Genomic DNA, 13440 nt, shown 5'->3' on the forward strand with positions numbered 1-13440 from the left:
AATGCCAGTGATGATCCCGATGGCAATAAAAAATAAATAAAATAAAAATTTAAAAAAGCATGAAATGTCACTCAGTATTAGTCACTACAGAAGTTCACATGAAAACCACAAGGTAACAGCACACAATTATTGAAATGGCTGATTTTGAAAATCAACCATACCAATTGACAGGAAAATGGGAAAACTGCAATTCTTATACACAGCAGGTAGAAATGCAAACTGTAGCAGTCACTTTGCAAAACAATTTCACAGTCTCCTGTGAATGTTTTCATCATACAACTAACTCAGCAAACACACTCCTATATATTTACTCTCCCAGAATGACAACTTTTATTTCCATGGACAGGGTAACATACTAAAGCATAGGCAAATATTTAAAGCAACTTTGTTTCATAACTGCCTATCTACACTATAAGCAGGCAATGGCCCTCAGCTGGTACACAGAAAAATATATTTATAAGTGGAATACTGTTCTGTAATACAATATGTAGGGGATGTGTACACAGAGAAGCATGAATGAACCTTCTGAATCAGACAGAAAGAGGACAGGTGAGAAAACTATAGGCTGGATAATGGTTTTTAAGTGACACTGGAAACAGATTAGATTATAGGATCAGCAAACAGACTGAAGGGTGCCAGGACCAGGCAACTGGAAAGAGAAATGGTAAAAATCCATGGCCTTTTTCTTTTCTTTCTACTTCTTTTCTTCTCTTTTCTCTTTTTTCTCTTTACTTTTCTTTATATTTTGTTTTTATATTTTTCCAGTTTTTTCTATTGATTTAATAATTATCTACAGGATAGTAGGATAAGAGGTGTACAATTCCATACACTTCTCACTGCCAGAGTTCCATTTCCCATGGTTTTGTATCTTGATTGTGGTAGTGGTTACATGATAAGTTTGAATTTGCTAAATCTCAAAGAAGTGAATGTAAAAAGAGAGCCAAATGTGTGAGGTACAGCCTTTAAGAGGAGATATATGCCACATTCTAAGGAAACCACAACATATAAACCTATTAATGTTTGGATTATAATTTTATCTTTTTTGTTGCAGAGAGAGTGAGAGAAGCACCACTCTGTTACACAGAGCCAGGGTTCAAGCCCAGAGTCAGATGTAGGAAAAGCAAGCATTCTAGTGCTGAGCCATGTCTCTGGCCTTGAGAAGTCTCCGGAAAATCTGTTTTAAATGCGGATAACTATTAATATTTGTTCAGCCCTCTCTACACCACAGGGACTGTACTAAGGGCTTTTTACACTCTTACTCAGTCCCCACAAGGACCTTTTGAATTGGGTGCTATTTCCATTTTTTTTATTCTCAGAAAAGTGAAAAGAGGGTCACAGAGGTCAGGAATCTCTTCCTAGGCTCAGTGCAGGCTCCAGACATGGCATGAGTGTAAAAAAATCTCTGATATTCTGTTCTTTCTTCTTTCAAAATCCAATACACTAGGAAATGATTTCTATTTCCACTTGCTCTGAGTCTATAATTCTGGATAGCTATCAGTCACTGGCCAGCTGGATAGACTGATTTTTCTCACTGACCTGGGCTCTTTCTTGACCCCTTGCTCCCCCTTGGAGCCCTAATGTATAATAGTCTATCACTGTGGATAAAGTTAGAACACATAGAGAACAATCCAGCACTTATGATACAGCCCTTGGATGGATGCAGGATTGTTTGAGCCCTTCATAAGTTGTTCAAGTTCTTCTAATTTCTCACAGTCTAGAAACTCTGAAGAAAAACAACCAACAGGCCGGGACGCAGGCGCGGGTTGAAGGCGACTGTGAGGAGAGCGTGTCTCTACTGAGCACTTGGATTCAGCTCCCTTCTTTTCCAACATGGAAGAAACTTACATCGATTCCCTGGACCCTGAAAAGCTGTTACAATGCCCCTATGATAAAAATCACCAGATCAGGGCCTGCAGGTTTCCTTATCATCTTATCAAGTGCAGAAAGAATCATCCTGATGTCGCAAACAAATTGGCTACTTGTCCCTTCAATGCTCGCCACCAGGTTCCTCGGGCTGAAATCAGTCATCATATCTCCAGCTGTGATGATAAAAGCTGTATTGAGCAGGATGTTGTCAACCAAACGAGGAACCTGGGACAAGAGACTCCGACTGAGAGCACATGGCAGTGCCCTCCTTGTGATGAAGACTGGGATAAAGATTTATGGGAACAGACCAGCACCCCATTTGTCTGGGGCACAGCCAACTACTGAGGCAACAACAGCCCTGCAATCAACATAGTTATGGAACATAAGAGTAACCTGGCTTCAGGCATGCGAGTTCCCAAATCTCTGCCATATGTTCTGCCATGGAAAAACAATGGAAATGCACAGTAACTGAATATCTCATCAAATGCCAGGCCCTAGAAGAGTCTTTCTTCTTCCTGCTAGCAGTGGGTTCTCCATTTTTCTCCTAATCTAATTATAGATAAACTGTGGCTTTCAAATTGAAAAAAAAAAAAAAAAAAAGAAAAACAACCAACAATGAACATTGACCAGTGAACACTGACCATTGTTAAAGTGGCCAACAAGAACACAAGCTTGAAAGCATGATTCCAAAGGAACAGGGTGGCCTGACAAGGTCCTAGAGGGCCCAAGAGACTGAAACTGATAAATTGAATTAGATCTTAACTCTTAGAGCTCTGCTTACAGCAACTTTTTTCACAAGAAACAGTTAAAGTTGAATTTAGACAATGAAAGGATATATAAACTCACTCCAGTGGACTTCAGAAACTTACGTTGCCTCACTTCCTGATTGCCTTGGTTCTTCAGGATACTCAGAAGAGTTAAGATGTATTAGAAATCCATAGAAGACAGGATGACCACAGGTCTCATCTTGTTTGCCTGAACCCACCCACTGCTTTTCCAGCCCCTCCTCTAGTTCCTTCTATCTTGAAACAAATGGGGGGGGGGTGCTTTGACTGCCTGCCACCATTGTATATGAACTTTGACCAAGTTGTTCCCTTCTTACAAAAGCTTATGTGACAGTGTTCGGCTTTCTGTGGCACATGGCAGTAGTCGCAAACTCAGTTTGAGGCTCTGATGACAGGTTAAAGTTTCTCTTCCCTTCAGCTTCCTCATTCATAGAAATAGGACAATAGTACCCAGAACCTCACCTCCCCAGAGCTCTACCGGACATGGGAAAGATGGAAACAGACTAGGGGTATGGATTGACCTCTTAATATCCATGTACAGTGGAGAAGAAATAAAAGCTAGAACTTTTACATCCTGTACCCTCAAAAAGAATTTTGGTCCATCTTTGGGGGGGCAGTATTAGGGGAAGATAACCAGAGAGCCCTGTACTTCAATTCTATCAGGACCCAGAGGGAGAAAAGGGGGGAAATGAAGGATACTCAGAAGTAGTAAGAGGTATATGTATGACTTAGAAAGGGAGAGAAGCAGGACCATAGAAAAATGGGCAAATCTATCTCATCTATCATTTATATCTATCTATCTATCTATCTATCTATCTATCTATCTATCTATCTATCTATATCTGTGACCTTGGGAGAAGTTTCTGCAGTTTCCAATGGAGGGAATAGGAATATGGAACTCTGGTGGTGGGAATTACACCCCTGTTGTCTTATAATGTTATAAATCAATATTAAGTCACTAATAAAAATGTGCATTTAATAAACTGAAAAATTATCAAAAAAGAATGAAAGAAGGAAGGGAGGGGGGAGGGAAGACAGACAGAGAGAGAGACAGAGAGAGAGAAAGAAAGAGGACAATCGTAACATGGATTCTGTATGACAATCGTAACATGGATTCTGTATGACTCACTCATGGGGACGCTTCACAGAGTGCCATGGAACCATGTAGAATGTAATGATCAGTTTCACTCACAAAAAAATCATTAGATTTCATTAGAAATTGATTATTCTGGAATCGAAGAGGAAAGGAGCAAGCAGACACTCAGGGAGAGTAAGTAAGTTGCTCAAGGTTGAATGCCTGAAAGAGTTAAGACTACTGACCAGAGCATTTGAATGCAGGAGCTGATGCAATGCTTTCATTCATTCATTTTTTTTATCACTTTATTGGTGGGGGGATGGTTAATAGTTTACAGTAAAGTTGTTGATACGTGGCTACAATTTATCTTTTCCCCATGATAGGTGTCTGCAAAACATTCTTACCACCAACTAAGCAACTCAGGTGTCCAATGGTGGATGAGTGACTGAGAAAGTTGTTGTATATATCCACAATGGAATCCTATTCAGCTATTAAAAATGATGCATCAATCTCCTTCAACTCATCTTGGATGAAGCTTGAAGGAATTATGCTAGGTGGCATAAGCCAAAAAGAGAGGATGAATACCAGATGATCTCATTTATAGATGGACTTAAGCAACAAAGACAGAAAAGGAAAATGCAAAGTAAAACTTGGACTTGGTTTGATGTATTTCATCAAAACAAGGCACTCTGGGGAAGGAGGATAGGGAGGAGGCTGGCCAGGGGGCTTTGAGGTCCTGATACACGATGGCAAAAATGGTTGAACTGCTTACTAATAATGGCTGTGATTTCCCCCATGTGTCTGACCTCATGGGATATACTGTGTCCTTCCTACTTCTCCGCAGTCTCCCAGCATTACATCCATAACTAGAAATTGGCAGGATTATGAGCCCCTGCTCTCCTGTGCCCGAGGGGGTGTGTGTGAGGTAGGAGGGTGGTTCAGAATGGTTTCTTTGCAGGATTGAGCTCTCCATCCTCTTTAGGGTACAGATTGTTCCCACAGGAAATGTGGCTGCCCAGAAACGATGCTGCATTTGGCACCAACATCACCATATATTATCTTCTGCTTCTCACCGGATGCCTCTCTGGCACCCTCTGGAATTCCACTTATGTGACTTTTTCTGCTTTTTATTTTCTCTCTTTTAAAGTAGTTCCATAATTGACAAATCTTGAAGTCTGTATCTGTGGCTCCCCAGCAGGACTGAGTCCCCTCAGGGACATAGGATCTCTCTGGGCATAATGTAAGTTGCTACAGTTGGGGAGGGACTGTAGCATCTAGTGAGAAGACATCCAACAGCTCACAGGACAGGCCCCAACAAAGAAGTAACTAGCCTGAAACCAGAGTGTTGTTCTTAAAAGATTCATTTTTGGGACAGGTAGTGGTGCATCTGGTTGAATGCACATGTTACAGTACACAAGGACCCGGGTTTGAGGCCTCAGTTCCCACCTACAGAAGGAAAGCTTCATGAGCGGTGAAGCAGGACTGCTTTCTCTCTCTCTCTCTCTCTCTCTCTCTCTCTCCCTCTCCCTCTCCCTCTCCCTCTCCCTCTCCCTCTCTCTCTCTATCTCTCTATTCCTCTCAATTTCTGGCTTTATCTAATAAAAAATAAATATAATAAAAATATTTTTTAAAAAAGAATATATTAAAAAATTCATTTGAGGGGCTGGGTGCTGACATACACAGTTAAGCACACACATTTATATATGCAATAACCTGGGTTCAGTCCCCTAGTCCCTGAGTGTGTGTGTGGGGGGAGACAGGGCTGTATAAGTGGTGAAGCAGTGCTGCAGAGTGCTGTAGGCATCTGTCTCTGTCTCCTTTTCCTCTCTTAATTTCTCTCTGGTCTATCAAGATAAATAAGTAAATTAATAACAATTTTTAAAAAGATTTGTTCTCATAAGAGAGACCAGAGTGGGGGCTGGGTGGTAGCACAGAGGGTTAAGCGCACATGGCACAAAGCGCAAGGACCAGTGTAAAGATCCTGGTTTGAGCCCCCATCTCCCCACCTGCAGGGGGGTTGCTTCACAGGAGTTGAAGCAGATCTACAAGTGACTATCTTTCTCTCCCCCTCTCTGTCTTCCCCTCCTGCCTCCATTTCTCTCTCTCCTATCCAATGACAATAACAATAATACTAATAGTAACAACACAAATAAACAACAAGGGCAAAAAAAGGGGAAAAATAGCATCCAGGAGCAGTGGATTAATAGTGCAGGCACTGAGCCCCAGCGATAACCCTGGAGGCAAAAAAAAAAAAAAAAAAAATAGATAAACACAGTATTGCTCTGTTCTGGCATAAGGTACCAGGATTGAACCCACAGCCTCTGGGATCTCTGACAGGAAAGTCTGGTACACTGTGTGCTCTCTCCCATCTCCTTCTACTATTCTCTCTCTCTTTCTTTTTTATTCTACTATTATTTTTATTATGTTTTACACAGACTTTGTCTACATGAAATGCATGGTGACTAAAGTTTCCATTTGGATGTGTAATGGCCATACTTTCATCTCAGAGCACACCAGGCCATTCTTGCTGTTTATGCAGGATTCTCTCCATTTCTATCATAATGCACTATATTGGTGGGTGAGCATCTTCATGCCAATGTGAGCACTTCATACGACTATCCCATGAATAGAGTTGCTCTGGAACTCTTTGGAATCTCACAGTGAGACCTGTCTATCTAACATGTGATTGTCAAATTTCACCCTTCAATAATCCCAGTCAGTATTATGTCCTCCCTCGTGAACAATTTAATGAATGGCGACCTCCCCGTGGAACCACCCCTCATTCCTCTTGGTGGAACCAGACTCAGTATCTGAGTTTGTCTGCTTGGGGGGAGCACACTTCTCCAGTTCCTTTATTCCTCTGGGCACCTCTCTAGGTGCCAGCACCTAGGGCAGAAGCCTAGGGAGGGGAAGGAAAATGAGTGTGGAGAGAGGACCCCAGAGTCTCATCAGCTGTTCCAGTGCTTGCCTGTCCCTCTGGGTCTCACCTGAGCAGATTGTGCCCAGTGTTCAAGTTGGCTGCCAGTGCCAATCACCAAAAAAATGAATTCAGGACAACATACTATAATATCAAACATCACAGAGAACTGAGCCACTCAGACCTTCTGGAGCTGTCTTGTGGTCAGGTGTCCTAAATAAACCATGGGCCTTCTGGAGATGGCAATTTGGCTTTGTTCTAAAAATCAAAGACAAGTGTGACTGTTCTCTGAGCTGAATCATCAGTAGAGAATCAAATGTGGGTAGACTACTTGTCCTACTGAACATTCTGGACAGAGGGGCCCCACCCAGACTCTTTGACACCTGTTCTCCTAGGTCCTAAGCAAGTGAGATGCTTTAGGGGCTAGAAGGCAGATTCCAACCCATTAGGAAACCACCACATGCTTCTCCCTTTTAGGGATTCACAAAGCATCTTCACAGCCTGGAGTCTTGGGAGAGGCTTTCAGAAGCACCCTGCTGCCAGGAAGCCATTTGCCACATTAATATTCCAAGTAACTCTTCTGAGAGTCACTTGCGTCTTCTGCCCCATTCTCTTGAGAGGCTGCCCAAGTGCTTTTTTGTGAGTGACACAGAGCCATTTCATAGGGGGTAAGCACTGCTGATGTGCAGAACTGCTATAACAGCAGGTGTGGCCATAATACAGAAGTTTAAGAATCAGGAGCTATTCAGCCTCTAGGGACACACAGAAGGAAACAATAGCAAGCACCCTACTGTCAGGGCTCAATCCTGGCCTGGCCTGGCATTCCCACTGCTGTCCTCTCCAAGCTACCCCACTGTGAAGTTCAGGGAACTGGGAAGAAACACTCTACTGGGAACAGAACAAGAGGACTTCAATTCCTGCAAATACCACACCAGGAAGTGAGTGCTCCTATACCAAGTTCAAAGCAGATAGAACCTCTCACAGGAAGAGGAAGCTGTCTCTTTCTGTCTTGACATCTCACCATTAACACATCATGGTATCTGGCAGCCTGTTGCCAAGTGAAATTTTACAAACACACACCTGGGAAGTCCAGTTCTTTAATTACTTTTTTTTTTTTTTAAAAAAAAAAAACCCAACAGAGCTATACCTGTATTGTTCTGAAGTTTGCCCTGGAAACCTTGAAAATATGTAGAGGTTGACCATTCATATCATCCTCCAGATACTGGAGAACAAAACTAAGAGTTCAGCATGGCACAAAGCATAAGGACTGGCAGAAGGATCCTGGTTCGAGCCCCCGGCTCTCTACCAGCAGGTGAGCCACTTCACAAGACTAAGAGTTCAGACAAACTCCATGGCAAAAAGTAGTTTGCTCTCTCCACTATCACATATGGAGAGTGTAGGTCTCCCACACTGTGAGGACTAGCTCTTTAGAGAGCAATTTGTCAAGATCTATTATGTCCTAAATCTGAATGCCACTCACCCTGCAGTTCATTCAGTGACTTATCCAACAATATTCATATTGTATTGTTAAGACTGCTGGGGAATCCACAACAAAGAAAATAGGATTCCTGTGCAGACTATGGGTCCCATATCAAATCAATGGGGTTTATAGTTAATGATATTCATATACTTTTCCCACATTTGGGAGCTACTCTCTTCTCTGATCCATCTTTCTAGTCCTTTTTCCAACTATGACACCAACTCCCCAGACAATAACCTGGGTTCACCTGCATATTAGATGTCAGGCTCAGGCAAAAACTAGTTAAGTCATGGGCCCCTTGGAATATATCTAAAATAGAACTAGTAGTTTTTTCTAAAACGAAGACCTCAAATCTTCATCTGCAATATTCTTGTCTTTAGGTTCATGATTAGTCAACAATGTGTTCTGCCTTATATCTTAACTATTTTGTAGCCACCAGGTTCCAGATGCTAACACAATGCCAACATAACTTCACTGGACAGATGGCCCCACCAATGTGTCCTGGAGCCCCACTTCCCCAGATCCCTACCCAACTAGGGAAAGAGAGAGAGAGAGAGAGAGAGGTTAGAAGTATGGATCGACCTGCCAATGCCCATGTTCGGTGGGGAAGCAATTACAGACCTTCCACCTTCTGTACCCCATAATGATACTGGGCCCATATTTCCAGAAGGATAGGAAAGAACAGGAAAGATATCAAGGGAGAGGATTGGATTTGGAGTTCTGGTGGTGGGAATTACGTGGAACTGTACCCCTCTTATCCTATGGTCTTGTCAATACTTCCATTTTATATATAAAGACAGACAGACAGAAAGAAAGAAAGAAAGAAAGAAAGAAAGAACTGAGAAAAATAGGATTTCTTCTTCCCCTCATGATGCTTAACCTACTGGAAGAAAACATGCAACAATCAAATAAATAGGATATTTCCAGTGGTGCTAAATGACTTACAAAAAGAAAAAAACAGGTTAAAGGATAGGGGATGAGAAGGGAATAGCATAAGGGAAGTTCATAGGTGGGTATCCCAGGCTTGCAGTATCCCATACACCAAGGTTAGACAGAGCACCTTTTGGTTTAAATTTGTGTGTGTGTGGGGGGGGGGGGATGATAAGGTCACTATGCTTTGTTTTTTGCTTCTTCCCCATCCACAAGCCTTGAAGCCAGGGATGCAAGTCTTTGTGGGCTGTATTCAGTAAGTAAGCCCCCAACTTAGAGAAAGAACCTTTAAGACCACATTCCAGAAGAAAACCAGACCTCAGATTTTTACAGAAAAAAATTTACTATGTAATGCGAGTTCAGACTGACAGGGATGCAGAAGTTGTCCAGGCACCTGTGTTAAGTATGGACAGATGTGGGTCCTAGGTCAGACTGATGGGGTTTACAGTTAATATTTACATGCTTTTCCCATATTTGGGAGCTACTGTTTGCCCTGATCCAGCTTTCTAGTCCTATTACAAACTCTGACACCATCTTCCTAGACAATACTTTCAGCTCACCTGCATGTTAGTTATTGGGCTCAGGCATAAATTTGCAAAGTCATGGGCCTCTTGGAATATATCTAAAATAGGCTTACTAGCTTTTCCCAAAACTGAGACCCCAAATCTTCATATACAATATTCTGTCTAAGTTCATGATTAGCCAACAATTTGTTCTGCTTTATATCTTAATGCTTTTCAACCACCAAGTTGCAGATGCTACTATGATGCCAACCTGACTTCCCTGGGCAGATGACCTCACCAATGTGTCCTGGAATTCCACATCTCCACAGTCCCACTAGGGAAAGATAAAAATAGGCTGGGGGTATGGACTGAACTATCAACACCCATGTCCAGCAGAGAAGCAATTACAGAAGCCAGATGTCCCATATTCTGCATCCTATAAAAGATCTTTGGTCCATACTCCCAGAGGGATAAAATACAAGGAAACTTCCAATGGAGGGGATGGGATATGGTACTCTGGTGGTGGGAATTATATGGACTTGTACCCCTCTATCCCACCATCTTGTTGATCATTATTAAATCACAAATAATAAATAAATAAATAAATAAATAATAAAAGCAATTTAAAAGTTTACTGTGAAATAGTTTAGGCTGCTAGAGTCCTGTTAGTAAAGGGAGCCACAGCTGTACTAGAATCAGCAGTGTCTCCGGACACTTACATAATGGTATGTAACACCTCTTGTACGTACTTGTTATGAAAACACATTGATAGAAATAATAATAGTGGTACCAGCAATTTGCTGGCTGGCAGCTATTCTTGTCTTTTTGTGTCTTGAGAAGCTGCTCAGAATGCTGGGCCCAAGCTAAAGATGTACCCAGCACATCACAGAAATCATGCTACAAGCTTCTCTCTCCATCTGATATGCTTCATGAAATAGAATAGCCCTGTTGCAGATGTCAAGATTCCATCATGTTTTTATACCTGAGTGGTTTTTCACTCATTTTGTACCTATGCCCATATGTCTATAATACATCCCATCTTCATTATCCATCCACTGGTTGTGAAGAATCCAGTGGCTCCCCATGACTTGTTTTGCTTGAGAGTCCAAGACTTCACTCAATGCACCACTTCCTGGCCTGTTCCCATGACTTGTTTTTGCATATAACACTACAATGAATCTGTGAATGCCTAGGTCTTTTCAAATGGATGTTTTTGTATGCTTTTAACAAATGTCAAAAATGGAATAGCTAGAGCTTATAGCATTTATGGTTTTCCTTTTTAAGTAATATATTTTTTAAGTTTTTATTTATAAAATGGAAACATTGACAGGACCATAGGATAAGAGGGGTGTAACTCCACATAGTTCCCGCCACCAGAGCTCCATAGCCCATCCCTTCCCCTGATAGCTTTCCTGTTCTCTATCCCTCTGGGAGTATGGACCCAGAGACATTGTGGGGTGCAGAAGGTGGAAGGTCTGGCTTCTGTGATTGCTTGCCTGCTGAACATGGCCATTGGCAGGTTGATCCATACTCTCAGCTGGTCTCTCTCTAGTGAAGCAGGGATCTGGGGAGGTGGGGCTCCAGGACACATTGGTGGGGTCATCCACCTGGGGAAGTTGGGTTGGCATCAAGGTAGCATCTAGAAACAGGTGGCTGAAAATGAGTTAAGATAGAAAGCAGAGCAAATTGTTGACTGATAATGAAACTAAAGGCAAGAATATTGCAGATGGAGATTTGGGGTATCCATTTTGGAAAAAGCTACTAGTAAGTATATTTCAAGGGGCCCATGACCCAACTAGTTTTTGCCTATGTCTGACATCCAGTATTCAGGTGACCCAAGCTATTGTCTGGGGGGATGGTATTATAGTTGGAAAAGGGGGACAGAAAGCTGGATTTCCAGACTGCTGTTCCATTTTACTGTACCACTCACATGGAATGTTTTCTTTTTCTCCTAACTTCCCCATCATTTATTGTTGTGCCTTGTCATTTTTTTGTGTGTGAGGTGACATCTCATTGTTAATTCAACTTCACTTCCATAGCAATAAACATATTTGATGGTGACAAAAAAAAAAAAAAGAAATAATACCAGTAAGAGACTTCAGTACCTCACTCTCTTAGAAAGGCAGATCATCTAGAGAGTTAATAAAGAAACAGATAATTAAATGAAGAGATAGAATAGACCTATTGGACATTTAGAGTCCTTCAACCCAAGAAACTGGAATACACATTCTTTTTGAGTCCACATGGGACATTCTCAAGGATGGACTATAGCCACGATGACAGTGTCAGTGAATTCAAGAGCATTGAAATCATCTCAAGTATCTTCTCAGACCAAAGTGGAATTAAGTTAATACTTAACAACAAACAAAAAATTAGTAAAAGTCCCCAAATATGGAAACTCAAGAGTACACTGCTTAACAACTACTGGGTCGAAGAGGAAATTAAGGAGGAAATTAAAATGTTCTTAGAATCAAGTGAAAATGAAGATATTAGCTATAAAAATAACCGGTGACAGCTAAGGTAGTAATAAGAATGAAATTCATAGCCATACAGGCACACATTAGGAAATAAGAAAAAACTCAAAGAAACAAGCTGATTATAGACTTTAAGGACTTAGAAGAAGCAGAACAAAGGAATCTTAAAGCAAACATAAAGAGTGACATAATTAAAATTTGGGCAAAAAAAATTACTAAACATAAAAGAACCACATAAAAGATTAATGAAGCGAAGTATGGTTCTTTGAAAGGATAAACAAAATTGACAAACTCAGATACACACACACACACACACACACACACGGAGAAGACTCAAATAAATTGAATTGTAAGTGAAAGAGGAGATATCACAATAGATACCACACAAATCCAGAGTATCATGTGAGGCTTCTATGAACAATTATATGTGACCAAGCTAGAAAACCTGGAAGTTCCTAGAAATATATAACCTTCCAAAACTTCACTAAGAGAAATGAGAAAACACAAACAGGCCAGGCAAAGAAACTGAAACAGTTATCAAGAGCCTTCCCAGCAATAAAAGTCCAGGGGCAGATGGTTTTATAAATGAATACTATAAAACTTTCAAAGAAAAGTTAATATTTATACTTTGTATGCTCTACCAAAATATTGAAGACATAGAAATGCTCCATTCCATTCTACCCCTGCCCCCAGGGTCATCACTGGAGCTCAGTGCCTGCGCTAAGAATTCACTGCACATGGAGGCCATTTTTTTCCTTTTTTTTTTTTTGTTTTTGTTTTTGTTTTAGTATAGGACAGAGAGAAATTGAGAGAGGAGGGGAAGATAGTGAGGGAGAGTGAAAGATAGACATATACAGACCTGCTTCACTGCTTATAAGGCACCCTATGCCCACCCTGCCACAGGTGGGGAACTGGGGGCTCAAACCAGGATCCTTTCATGGTCTTTGAGCTTCGCCCTAAGTGTACTTAGCCCGGTGTGCTACTGCCTCCCTCCAACCCATTTTATATGAAGCCAACATCACCCTGATACCAAAAGCAGGAAGAAACGCATGCACACAAGGAACAAAGAAAGGAGGACAGAAAGAAAGAAGGAGGGAGAGAAAAGAAAAGAAAACTACAGATCAGTATCTCTGATGAACATAGATGCTAAAATATTGAACAAAATTCTGGGCTGCTTGATAGAACAGTATATCAAAAAGATTGCACACCATGATCAAGTGGGATTTATCTCAGGGAGACAAGGCTGGTTCAATATATGTAAATCAATAAATGTGATCCATCACGTCAATAAAAGGAAAATCCATGGTCACAGCTGAGAACATTCCAGGTTGCACTCATTTTAGGACCAGTTCTCCTTGAGTAGCAGAGTAGGATAGCCCAGCCTCCTTTCAAAGAGTGGGGCAGTCCTTA

General features: G+C 41.4%; 1 pseudogene; it reads left to right on the forward strand.

Annotated features, from left to right (window-relative positions):
• The first annotated feature begins 1751 nt into the window (after nucleotides 1–1751).
• On the forward strand, nucleotides 1752–2519 carry LOC103118534 (gametocyte-specific factor 1-like; annotated as a pseudogene).
• Nucleotides 2520–13440: the final 10921 nt, after the last annotated feature.

Source organism: Erinaceus europaeus, chromosome 9 (assembly GCF_950295315.1).
Source record: "Erinaceus europaeus chromosome 9, mEriEur2.1, whole genome shotgun sequence".
NCBI lineage: Eukaryota > Metazoa > Chordata > Mammalia > Eulipotyphla > Erinaceidae > Erinaceus > Erinaceus europaeus.